Below are 13,699 nucleotides of genomic sequence, written 5' to 3' on the forward strand. Positions count from 1 at the left end.
ATGATAAAGCAAATAAAACAGTTAGCTCAATACCTAGCATACAGTGAGTGTGTCATAAGGTGTATTACATATATGGATATGGGGTGCTGAGTGTCAGGAGACAATAAATCCAGACTCTCCGTGTGATTGACAACTGAGCAATCTTATCAATCCCCCTGTTATCCTATGGAGGGAGATCTTCTACCTTCAAAACGAAAAGAAAGTAGCTTTGAAAGCTATAATGTATCTTTAATATTTTCTTCCTCCTGTCCAGAGTTGTCAAGAGAGATGTGAAATGTGACTCTCATGCAGTCACCTCTTTCTGGGTCCTGACACTTCCCTTGATCAGCAGGGCAGCCATACCCTGAATATCTCCTGTCCAAGGATGGCCAAAGATACCCCTAGTGGGACTTCTGGTTGTCTCAATTCACCTTTCACAGAGGTGAGCAGGACATAGTGAGTGCGACATAAGTAGAAAAAGAGTTCCTATTTCAAGGGTAGAGCCAAGTGTGAGTCACAACCATGGAAATTTGAGATTGTTGAAAGACCGATTTATCTTATTAGATTAGTCACACATAGTCCAGGATATGGTGATAAGTGTGCATTTGTCATGCTTTAATTTTTTAAGTGTGTGTTATGACCAGGCACTATTATCTTCATTAATCTTTATAATAACTCTTTGCAGGAAGTACCATTATTATCACCTCTTTATATTTAAACACTCTATGACATCTATACATAGAAACTTCAAAATACTACTGAGGGACACAAAAAGTTAAATAGAAAGGCATATCATAATCTTCAGTAAAAAGGTCCAATGTCATAAATATGTAAAGTCATCCTAAATTAATTCATAAGTTTAATGCACTACCCCTCACAAAACAGTAATTAATTTTGTTGGGAGTGGGGGGAAGACTAGATTAATGGATACTAAAGTTCATATGAAAAAATAAACAAGTAACATTAGCCAGGAAAATTCTAGAAAAAAGTTAGAAGATACTCTATTAGATAGTAAAGCATATTACAAAATTCCAATTTAAACAGTGCTTTCTTTGCCTAAGAACAGACAAAAAATTAACGGAACAGACTAGAAAGTCCAATACATCAAAATACCTACAGAAGGGTTGGGCGCAGTGGCTCATGCCTGTAATCCCAACACTTTGGGAGGCTGAGGCAGGAGGATCACTTGAAGTCAGGAGTTCAAGACCAACCTGGCAACATGGCAAAACCCCGTCTCTACTAAAAATACAAAAATTAGCCAGGTGTGGTGGCACGCACCTGTAGTACCAGTACTTGGGAGGCCGAGGCAAGAGAATCACTTGAACTTGAGAGGCAGAGGCTGCAGTCAGCCCAGATCGCACCACTGCATGCCAGCCTGGGTGACAGAGTGAGACTCTGTCTCAAAAACAAACGAACAAACAAAACACACATGAAAATTTAGTATATGCTAAATTCAGTTGGTATGCTAAATTCAGTGGCAATTGATGTATTATTTAGTAAATGATATTGTAACAACTGGGTGGCCATCTGGAGAAATAAAATAAAATGAGGTCTCTACTTTATAGTTTGAAATAAATTCCAGATGAAACAAATACTTAAATATGAAAAACAAAATCATACATTTTTTTAATTGGGAGATTTTATTTATTTATTTTTTTAATTTCAGAGTGGGAAAGATCTTTCTAAATATGACTTTAAAAACCCAGAAGCCATAAAACAACTTTTAAGAAACTCTGCTTGGTACTTTGGAAAGACATGCAAGATGAAAGATAAAATAAAATAAAACTTTGCTTGGAAAACTATCCCATATACAAAGTTAAAAGACAAACTTTGCATATACATATACAGATAAAAATAAATGTATATTTGCAATTCATACAACAGACTAAGGGTTAATCCCTATATATAAACAGTTCTTAAACTTTGCTAAGAAGGCCAATACCCAAGGAAAAATGCACAAAAGACTTGAGCAGTTACAGAAAGTGAAATAAAAATAGTTATTTAGGGCTGGGCATAGTGGTGCATTCCTGTAATCCCAGTACTTTGGGAGGCCCAGGTGGGAGGATTTCTTGAGGCCAGAAGTTCAAGACCAGCCTGGTCAAATAGCAAGACCCCATCTCTACAAAAAATTTAAAAAGTTAGTCGGGCATGGTGGCACACACCTGTACTCCCAGTTGCTCTGGAGGCTGAGGCAGGAGGATTGTCTGAGTCCAGGAGTTCGAGGCTGCAGTGAGCTGTGATCATACCACTGCACTCCAACCTGGACGAAATAGTGAGACCACATTTGAAAAAAAGAAAAAGTTATGACCCACCACATTGCAGCATTGGCTTCTGTGGAAAGAGACTGGAAACTGCCTAAATGTCCATCGATAGTTAAATAATGGTACAGCCATATCATGGAATGCTGTGCAGCCATTAAAAAACTAATAATACAGATTGCTTGTGCTGATATGGACAACTCCAAGATCTTTTCAGTTAAAAACTATGTAAGCCTGAGAAAAGAACCTTCCAGAAGTTGAGAAACTTGACTAAAATAACACTGCTGTAAGGAGGGTAGTTGGTACTAGAACTCAGCTCTGTCTCAGTGTAGAGCCCTGCTTGTATTGGGCACTGGGCACTGCTGTTGTTATACTGTGGGAAAGTCACATTGCTGGTAAGATGGGGAGGGTCACTAGATGCCCTGTTTTTGTGACTCCGTGGATCCATTGTTTCTTTGGGCAGTTTTTCAAGGAGTAGGGGACAGAGCATGGGATGAGGTATTGACTATAAGACTGACCTATTGAACAATTGTTTCTTGAGCACTTTATTAATGCTTTTCCCTTAACATGTGTCAGAGACATCCAGGACAAACAGAGAGGTAGGGCTTCCTTGGATCCTCTTAGGATCACCGGAGCCAACTTGAAGCTGAGGGATCTAGTACTGGTGATATGGTTTGGCTCTGTCCCCACCCAAATCTCATCTTGAATTGTAGCTGCCACAATTCCCACATTTTGTGGGAGAGAACCAGTGGGAGATAACAGAATCATGGGGGCAGTTCCCTGTACTGTTGTCATGGTAGTGAATAAGTCTCATGAGATCTGATGATTTTATAAGGGGTTTCCTCTTTCCCTTGGCTTTCATTCTCTTTTTGCTGGCTGCCACGTAAGACATCCCTTTGCTCTTCCTTCATCTTCCATCATGATTGTGAGGCCTCCCCAGCCATGTGGAAATGTGAGTCAGTAAAACCCTTTTCCTTTATAAATTACCCAGTCTTGGATATGTCTTTATTAGCAGCATGAGAACAGACTAATACAATTGGGAAATATGAAAGGTCGTTCCCTCTGTCCTCCGCTCCTTGGAAAGCATTCTGTACCTTGAAGAAAGCTAGATATTTACGGCCAAACCTTTTCCATTCTGAAGGGAAAAGCACTCAGCAAACTAGAGCATTGACAGTAGTTGAAGGGCATGTGGCAACATCCCAAGTCAGTTCACAAAAGGAAATGAAGGCAGAGCTCTTATCTAGTTAAAACTTTAGCCTGGGGAAAGAAAATGGGCAAGGGGTTATTACCTACCGTGGCATTTGGCCCAGAAAAGAAAGGTTGGTATTCCTTTTCTTAAAAAAAAACTGTCAGGAAACCTTAAATTATAATCCTTGCTTTAGAGCTATAGGGAATTTTTCTTTCCTGAATCCCAGGGTACTTGACATATATGAATTATTTGGCCCTTGGAATGCTTCCTTAAAAAGCAATTACTGCATTAATTTTTGTATAGGTGGGGAAGTTAAATAAGATTAAGGTTTGAAGAATTTACAAAACAATGTAAAGGCCCAACCTCTGGCATCTTTTCTGAACTCCTAACTTTAAGTGATCTGTCTACTTGGCCTCCCAAAGTGCTGGGATTACAGGCATGAGCCCGGCACCCACCAAATCTCTGGCATCTTTTCTTCTTTCTTTTTTTTTTTTTTTTGAGACGGAATTTCGATCTTGTTGCCCAGGCTGGAGTACAATGGTGCCATCTCGGCTCACTGCAACCTCCACCTCTCCAGTTCAAGCGATTCTCCTGCCTCAGCCTCCCTAGTAGCTGGGATTACAGGTGCACGCCACCACGCCCAGCTAATTTTTGTATTTTTAGTAGAGACGGGGTTTCACTATGTTGGCCAGGCTGGTCTCAAACTCCTGACCTCAGGCAATCCACCCACCTCAGCCTCCCAAAGTGCTGGGATTACAGGCACGCACCCCGCGCCCGGCCAAATCTCTAAATTCGCATTCCCTTGGTTTAGTGTTTACTGCTCTTATGAAGTGAGAGAAACCCCACTTGGCAAAAGCATGTTGGTATTTCCTAGAGAGGCTCTGGGTTTGTTTTTTTTTTTTAAGTTGTTGTTTGTTTGTTTTTACTTTCATCTTTTTAAAGTTTCCATGGTAGCATGGTAGCATGTGGTCTACTGAGCAGTCAGAAAGCCTGAGTTTGATTTCTGGTCTGCACTAACCTGCTATGTGTTCCTGTGCATTCCGATTTACCTCACCGAGGCCGTTTCTTCATGAGGAGAAACTCAATGAGGAAATGTGTGTTAAATCAGATTAATTATCAAGAGTTGCAGTATTATATAAAGCCAACAGAAGCAAGGCTGTTTCGGTTGAATTTGAAGAGGAAGCATGGAGGTACATCCTTTCTTGCCCATCTGCATGGCCTGAGAATAACCTTCATATCCTCTCCAAGGAACTCTAGGATTCCTATGTAGAAAGTAGCTAGAAAATCATCGGTCTTGATGGTTTCTAAGATCTCAAACTCTACCATTCAATAGTTCTATGCCTGTAAAAATAAGTAAATGTATAAAGGAATTCTTGAACTCCCTTGCAAAATACCCTTTACCCCAAGATATGGAAAACAACCATAAAATACCTTGTCATAGCTTTAGTTTTATTGTAAGCAAACCTTACAATAAAAAGACTTCTCCTGTCAATAAAGTGAGAAAATAACAACTAACATTTATTGAGTGCTTACTATGTGCCACTCACTGTTCTAAGCACATCGCATGTATTAACTTATTTAATCCTCCTAATAACCCTAAGTCCTATTATTATCTCCAATTTTTCAAATTTAAAACCAAAGCAGAGAAGCAAGTAACTTGCCCAAGTTTGTTTAACTAGTAAGTGGCAGAACAAGCTTTGAACCCAGCAGTATGATTCAGACCCTACACTCAGATTCCTATATAAAATGTTATCCACTGTAATATCAAATCATATACAATTTTCTTGATGGAATCATAGAAAGATAAAATAGTGGAGTTGGAATGACTTAGGGATCAATACATCCAGATCCTTCATTTTATAAATGAACAAAATTAGGCCAGTTTAAGAAGGGAAAAAAATAATCTCTTAATCTCTTGGCTCAGCTGAAAGTTCCACCGTTTTTTCTAAAGTTTCTCAGAATGATTTATATAAGAATTTGTACCTTAAAGACATTAAAAAAAAAACAAAATAAGTATTGGCCAGGCACATTGACTCACGCCTATAATTCCAGCACTTCAGGAGGCCAAGGAAAGAGGATTGCTTGAGGCCAGGAGCTCAAGACCAGCTTGGGCAACAAAGCAAGACCCCAGCTCTATAATAAATTACAAATTAGCTGAGTGTGGTGGTGCAAGCCTGTAGTCCCAGCTACTCAGGAGGCTGAAGCAGAACGGTCGGTGAAGGCTACAGTGCACCATGATCACACCACCATACTCCAGCCTGGGTGACAGAGTGAGACCTTGTCTCTAAAAACATAAAATAAAAATTTTAAGAATTTGAAAATTAAAAAAAACAAATATCAACTCAGACAAACAGAAGCTTTAAGGCTCAGAGTAAATGATCATTAGTTTAGAAGGTTATTAATGTTTTGTTGTGGTGAATTTTTTATTTAAATTATCCAATTTAGCACTAGAAAGACACTTCGAAAACAGCAGCATCCAGAGTTCTGCATTGTTCCTTCAGTTATCACAAAGTAAACAGCTGTAGCAAGGGAATAAGACGTAGCAGGCTGTGCAATTCTGAACAACTATCGCTAAAATGCCTAAGGCCAAGAATTTTTCAGCCACCCAAGAAGTATAATAATTTTCTCGAAGTTCAAAGCCAGGGATGTATATATGAATTAAGTTCTTTCGTAAAAAATTTTTTGCAAAAATCTCAAATCCCGTACTTGCTCAAGTTAGGATGTTTGACACCTTTGAGAACCAACCAAACAATGACTATTTGGTTCAACCAGAGAACCTAAGAACCAACCACAAAAGCCTCAAGAATCAAGCCATTTCCTACAGGTTTATTTCACACCTGAATTGTAACAAGTTGAGTGTTCCCAGAGGTACTTCTTAAGATATCATAAAAGTAAGTTATTTCAAGAGAAAATTACATTTCATTGTAGAGATGAAGCATAATGCTTCTCTAGTTGTTTTCTGTAGAGAGCTGAACATGTCTCAAGATAGATTTGGTAGATTTATTACAAATATGAAAAATTCAGGAACCCCTCCCCAACCCTCTCCTACTCCCTGCAAAGCATATACTAAAAATATAGCAATTCCAACATTTTCTCCTGATTGTCTAAATGCCCTCTAACAAAAACTAGAAATCAACAAGGCTAAATTCTAGGGATTTTATGAGAACAGAACCAGTTAAGAAAAATAAGAACATTTTTCCCATTAATATAAAACAAAAGATTAACACTTTTGCATGTAAGTTCATATACAAATAAATTTTTAAAAATTAAAGTGCATGAAAAAACATTTTAAAAGTTCTAGACATTAACATGGGAAAACAGCCAACTTGCTGTAAACAAAAGAATAATAAATATTCTAAACAAAAATAAAATTCTAAGCCCCCAAACCACTGAATGGACCCCTACTCTCAGCCAAGGGGATTTCAAAGAAACCTAAAAGACTAGTTCAGGCCATGATGGGAAGGGAGGGTCGGACATGCCTCATTATACTCTCCTCTCGTTGGAATTCAGGCACAACTGACCAGCATTAACATTAAAAGAGAGATCTTAAGACTGACAAAACAGACTTTTTGTAGCAATAAGATAGCAACGTGACAGGAGGCCCTGAAAGAAATCCAAGTATTTTACTTCAAAATATCTTTATTTGATACATTTTGAAGTGACCTGGCGAAGCTGTCTCTCGTGAGGAAACTCCATTCTGTAGATAATTCTCTCTCCTTTCCGGGTCTTTTCATGATCCAGGAGAGACTCAACTGAGTCTGGCACCGTTTAAGGTCTGATAGGAGATATTTACCACCTATTACTCTTTCTGAAGGCTGCTACCAGAAGGCTTCATCTAACAAGAACCTTGGCCTCCACAACTCTCCTTATCTTAACCCTAAGCATTTCTGTCTTAACTCTTTAGAAAGAAACTTAACTGTTTCAACCAACTGCCAATCAGAAAACCTTTGAATTCAACTATCAGCTGTAAGCCCAACACCCTCCTTGAAGTTGTCCCACCTTTCTGGACCAAATGAATATATAGGTTACATACACTGATTGATATCTGCCTATAAATTCTGTCCCCCTAAACTGTGTAAAATCAAGTTGTAACCCAACTGCTTTGTTTGGATACATGTTCTTAGGACCTCCTGAGGCTGTGTCATGGTCCTCACATTTGGCTCAGAATAAATGTCTTTAAATATTTTACAGAGATTGGCTTTTTTTTTTGCTTTTTTCTTTTTCTTTTTTTTTTTTTTGTCAACAGCATAGAAACATCCATACTAAACATACCTGGCAGAGGGTCAGTGCATCTCTCCCTTGCTGATGGTTATTCATTCAAACATGAAAGGGGAAAATAACTGGTCTTGTCTTTCTCAGGAACACACACTCTTTTTTTAGGGTCAGACTATTTTCTTCTTCAATGAGTTAAGTTTTACTAGAGACACTTAGTAGTATATTTGGAAACTTAAAATGTAATAGCAGTACCTCTTCTTTTCTGATCCTCTGTTTATTCCCTTACCTACCTAAAAAGATCAATCACTTACTAGGATTAACCCAACACTTAGGCTCAGTCAACTGCATTAACGTGTTTGGACTCTCAAAATACTATATTTCCTCAATTTTACGACATACTTTTTGTAAACATTTAAAAATTTCTAATATAGTCATTAGTTTAAATTTTTACATAAAAAGCCTCAAATGCCAGGGAGTGAAGAGAGGTGGTTCTCATTGCCTGTGCATTTGCAAGCTTAGAAATGTCTAAAGGAAAGGTATCTTTTCATTCATCCACCCAATCCTTTCATTCATCTAACAAACTGTTGTTCACTGAGTGCCTATTTTGTATCACATACATTTGTGGGCACAGGGAGTACAGAGTACAGTGATAGGCAAGCATCAATGATAGACTCTCAAAGAGTCTTATTCTAGTAGGGAAAGGTAGATGATAAACAATTGATTTGATAAATAAAGAATTTTCAATTGTGATAAATGTTGCAAAGAAAACAAGACAGAAAGATCAGGAAGTGGGGTAAGTCAGGGAGGTTTCTCTGATTAAATAACATGTAAGTAGAAAGCTGAGTGCTGAGCAGTTGCAAGGGCAGTCCCTGTAGAGAAAACAGTAAATGCAGAGGCCCTGAGGCAAGCTGGCCTGAGCTCAGCAAAATAAGGGAACATGGAGACTCACCCTGTTGACTCATTTACATGGCTAGCTGAACAAGAAGTTCCATTTAACTTAAATTTGGATTTCTATCTCTTGAACAAAATATCTTTCAAAAGATACATTATGGGCCGGGCGCGGTGGCTCACGCTTGTAATCCCAGCACTTTGGGAGGCCGAGGCGGGCGGATCACGAGGTCAGGAGATCGAGACCACAGTGAAACCCTGTCTCTACTAAAAAATACAAAAAAAAAATTAGCCGGGCGTGGTGGCGGGCGCCTGTAGTCCCAGCTACTCAGAGAGGCTGAGGCAGGAGAATGGCGTTAACCCGGGAGGCGGAGCTTGCAGTGAGCCGAGATTGCGCCACTGCACTCCAGCCTGGGCGAAAGAGCGAGACTCCGTCTCAAAAAAAAAAAAAAAAAAAAAAAAGATACATTATGATGCTGGACTAAAGCTAAAAGAGAAAAACGCAGAACTAAAGTCCATTGTTTCTAGTAAAGCAATGGCCCGTTTGGTCCCCATATAGAGATACAGCTGTTTAAATGCATCATGGAATAATAGGCCCACTCTCACGATGAAAAGCTTATAGGGAGCCAAATTCCTTTCCAAAGCTGTTATTGAACAGAGCATCTTTTTTTTTTTTTTTAATGGGTGCAGCACACCAACATGGCACAGGTATACATATGTAACAAACCTGCACGTTGTGCGCATTTATTTACCCTAGAACTTAAAGTATAATAAAAAAAAATGATCAGAGCACCTTGAAAGACTATGTCTGTTTCCAGCAGACCTTCAAGAGAAGTTTAAAGGAATATGTAATGTTATAGTCAATTCTAAATTACTAAAAACGCCAGAAGAGGCAGATTACTGCAAACAGCCTATCTAAGCACTGCAGCACACAATCGTCAAGGATCAATATCAGCTCAGAGGAATCATAAAACTCCAAGAAGCCTTTGAATCAAACATGAATGGTGACAGTGAAGAAAAAAGAAAAATGTCATCACATCAATAAACACAGGCTAAGTGAGTAAAGGAAGAAATGTGTGTACATTTCACACAATGAGGTTGTTCCCCTCCCAATCTTGTTATTAAATCCACAGTGTGTCTTACAAACATGGACCCTCAGAATCATAGAAATACCACAGCTCTTTCTCCAGCCTGCTAAAGTGCTTGGAATTTCCACCATTAAGCTCTAGGAAGTTCTGTAAGAACATTTTATCAAGAAATATAACACAGTAACATATCGCAATCTGTTTGAAAAATGAGCATGATTTATCTTACCAGCCAGTCCCGGGAAACAGGTCTCTGAAAGAATGGAAGCCTTTCAAATTCTTTTTTTATGGAGATGGCTGGCAGCCAAAGGAGCCGGATTATAGAGACCCCAAACTAGACTGAAGGGATTGAGGGACAAATGAAGAGGAAGGGGAATGTCAAGGCAAATTTTCACAATGGCTTGCACTATTCCAAGTCACAGGAACTAATTTATCTCAGAAACACCGGGCTGATTGCTAAAACCAAGATTGCTTTCTAGCTGCTTCCTAATAACACCCATTTCTGGGCTTTCTATCATCCTATTTGGTCATTAATAGCAGCCTTCACAGAAACATAAATGAAACTAAGAAGTGAATATTTATCTTTATGATGTAAAATAAAATTACTTTGCCAAGTGTTTCAGCCAAGTGTTGACAGGAAATAAAACAGAATTCACAGGGATAGTGGATTTTCTAACAAGTTTGAGATGTCAGCATCGCAAGCTTTCAGGCAAAGTGCAACAGAAGGAACTGTACTTGTCATTACACCAACTGCTTCCTTCCCAGTGGAGGGTCTTTGTTCCTGGTACTATGACTCACTGGGTCACTAAGGACTTTAGTTGTCCCTCCACCATGGTGGGTCTTGGGCTTCTCCATTCAGTCCAGATAACACCTGTAAAGGATCTGAGGTCCCTACATAAAGCAACGCTCAGTAGAATTTGGCATTCATAGGATGATGAAATTTATGACATCATTATCCCAGTTCTCACGGTTATAATCCACAGAGAGCTTCTCTTTATTCTCAGAACTAGACCTTGTAGTGGCCTTGAATGTGCAAACATTACTCTTTAGTAATGTTTGAAGCAGAATGTGAAAATCTGAACCATGATTCAAAGCTACCCTATAATAGCTAAGCTGCCATAGTTACCTAAGGCTGTTTCCCAATATGTTTTCTATGAATCTGCCTTTCCAATAGAGCACAGTGCAGGGAAAAGGGGAGGGGGCAATTGCACAAAAGACACAAAAGGTCCAATTTTAGTTTGGCCCATGACTGCCATGCCCTGGAATTCTGTACACTCTCGGAAAGAGAGTGTCACTGATTATTAAAAATATATAATTTCTTTTTTATTTTTTTAATTTTTAGAGACATGGGTCTTACTATGTTGCCCAGGATAGACTCAAACTCCTGGACTCAAAGGACCCTTCCCTCTCAGCCTCCCGAGTAGCTGGGACTGCAGACGCATGCTAATTAAGAATCAACAACCAGGGGCCAGGCGCGGTGGCTCACGCCTGTAATCCCAGCACTTTGGGAGGCCGAGGCGGGCAGATCACGAGGTCAGGAGATCGAGACCATCCCGGCTAACACGGTAAAACCCCGTCTCTACTAAAAATACAAAAAATTAGCTGGGCCTGGAGGCAGGCGCCTGTAGTCCCAGCTACTCAGGAGGCTGAGGCAGGAGAATGGCGTGAACCTGGTAGGCGGAGCTTGCAGTGAGCCAAGATGGCGCCACTGTGCTCCAGCCTGGGCGACGGAGCGAGACTCCGTCTCAAAAAAAAAAAAAAAAAAAAAAACAACCAATCAGCTGTTGCTGACTCTTGATTAAGAAAGGCTCATGAAATATGTTTGAGCTCAGCAGGGTCTCCTCTCACTTGTCACATGTGGTGCTCTCTTCCATCAGGTTCTTCCTGCTCCCCCCATCTTGGCAAGCACATCTTTTTTACTGCACGGTATAGGGATACAGGCTGCAAGCACAGTCTCACAGAAACCGTTTAGTTCCAAGAGGTCATGTGTGCTTATTTTACATAGTTCATGACCCACAAACCCGGGCATTGGTGTCAAAATGGCACACGTAACTTAGGAACTCTCCAAAAATATTTCACATAATCAGAATTCCTTTTTCATCTAGTAAGGAGACATATTTTTTCTCCTAAGTGTCTACTAAATGTTAATAAATATTCTCTTCTTTAAAGAGTTCTGTCCATCTTGACAAGGCCTATAGCTCAAATTAAAGTCTCCTTCAAGGCTTTTCAGCATTCTATATCTCTTTGGTTTCAACTTATTCAACAAATCTCCCCAAATTGTATTTCTCCTTTTTTTATAAAAAGGCATTCCATCTATACTCTCTCCTTCCCTTCTATTCTTTCCTTCTGATTCACCAAGAAAATTGTCATTGGTCTTGTCCATGTGTTACATAATAGAAGGGGAAAAGGCAAGGGTACAGCCCAACACAGTGCTAATTTAGAAGGTGGAAAAGACAGTAAAGACTGCCTGGTGGTGGGAGTGGCCATTCACAAGCCCAGCAGTAGAATCATGGAAAGTGGAGTTCGAACAAAATCGAGGGCTACAGACAACTCCTGCATCTGACTGCTATTACCTTGTCACAAATCCTGGCAGGCAAGATGACAAAGCAGTTACATCAGGACAGTTGGCAGTGGCAGGTATGAACGTGGCCCTTTGGGCTTGTCACTCCTCTTTACTGCACTCCCAGTTCATGACACCAGACAGCAAGACGTGAGCCAGACGGGGCAGTGGAAGCTGCAGGAGGAATTGAAGTCATGGAGCCAGAGATGAGAGGAAACAGGCCAACTCTATTTACAAAGGAGCACCAGCAGGAGAGTGGTGTGAGGATTAACATTCCATGCAGGGTCTTTCAGATACATGATCTTCTTCTGTCAGCTCAACTGAAACCCAGGAGATTTCCTGAAGGTGAAACCAAGACCCTTCTACCTCTGAAGCCGCATTCTGTCCAGGGTCCGTGTTTGGCTGTTTTGAGAGGCTGGGAGACAGGGCACCAAAAGAGTCCCTGTCTCACAGGATCTTTCCTGAGAGGAATGGTCTAATAAGACTGGTCATTATGGGCTTTGGAGTAACACAGGCTTAATGCCATTGGCAACTCTGCCCCTTTTGGTTGTGGAAACTGGGCAAATGCCTCAAGCTTCTTAATTTCATATAAAAAGCATATATAAGCATATAGCAAGTACTTGATAAATGTCATTTTAGACCCTGTCATTTCTGCTAGCTCTGGACTCCAGCAAGGTCCATTTACAATGGATAGCTGACTATCCATTGTTTGAATGTTGATAGCACATTTGTGAACATGAAGAGAGGACAAATAACAAGAGGTTTGGAACTGGAAGAAATTCCAGCCATCGGTTTTAAAAGACCAGGACCAGTCTTCAGAGAGGCCACTAGTGACACTCTGCTCTAAACCTCTTTTTGCCAAAAAAGTGCCACCCTCCACCCAGCCCCCACCCCCATCTCTGCAAGTCCTTACTGGGGAGAGGAGGATACTTTTCTAATTAAAAACCTGTGATACATGGCCTGACGAGTATTCTTAAATGTAATTAAGGGGACCATAGTACAGAATATTTCCATCTGGTTCTAGTTTAGCCAATCTAGTAAATGATCCAAAGGGTCCCGTGCTTAGAGGGCAGTAAGACTGTGAAAACGCCCTAAGACCCCTCCCTGCACAGCACCTGCACCCCCGCTGCCCAGGGGGCTGCATCCATCTGCACATGACTCACCTTCCCTGTGCAAAGCATGGGGGTGGGGAGGGGAGCGCCAGTATTATCAGCCATCAGCACCCTGGGGTGAACTGATTATCAGGACAACTAAAAACACACCTAATAAAGCCTTGGAGACACATGGCAAGCACCTTGATGGACTAGAAGCGATTTCTAAGCTGAAATGCTACTTCGAATGCAATGTCAGCTGGATGCTTGGTGAGCAGAAATAGAGAAGGGGAAATGGAGCAAGAGCGGCATAGGGGTGAGTGTTGTTCTGATTCCTAAGTTTACCTAAGACTGGGGCCACGGGGTCGGGTGTCCCCTGGGACCTACGTCTCATGCAGCCTGGGGTCCAGAGCTGACAGGAACAATGGAGATGG

Source organism: Symphalangus syndactylus, chromosome 2 (genome assembly GCF_028878055.3).
Source record: "Symphalangus syndactylus isolate Jambi chromosome 2, NHGRI_mSymSyn1-v2.1_pri, whole genome shotgun sequence".
Classification (NCBI taxonomy): domain Eukaryota; kingdom Metazoa; phylum Chordata; class Mammalia; order Primates; family Hylobatidae; genus Symphalangus; species Symphalangus syndactylus.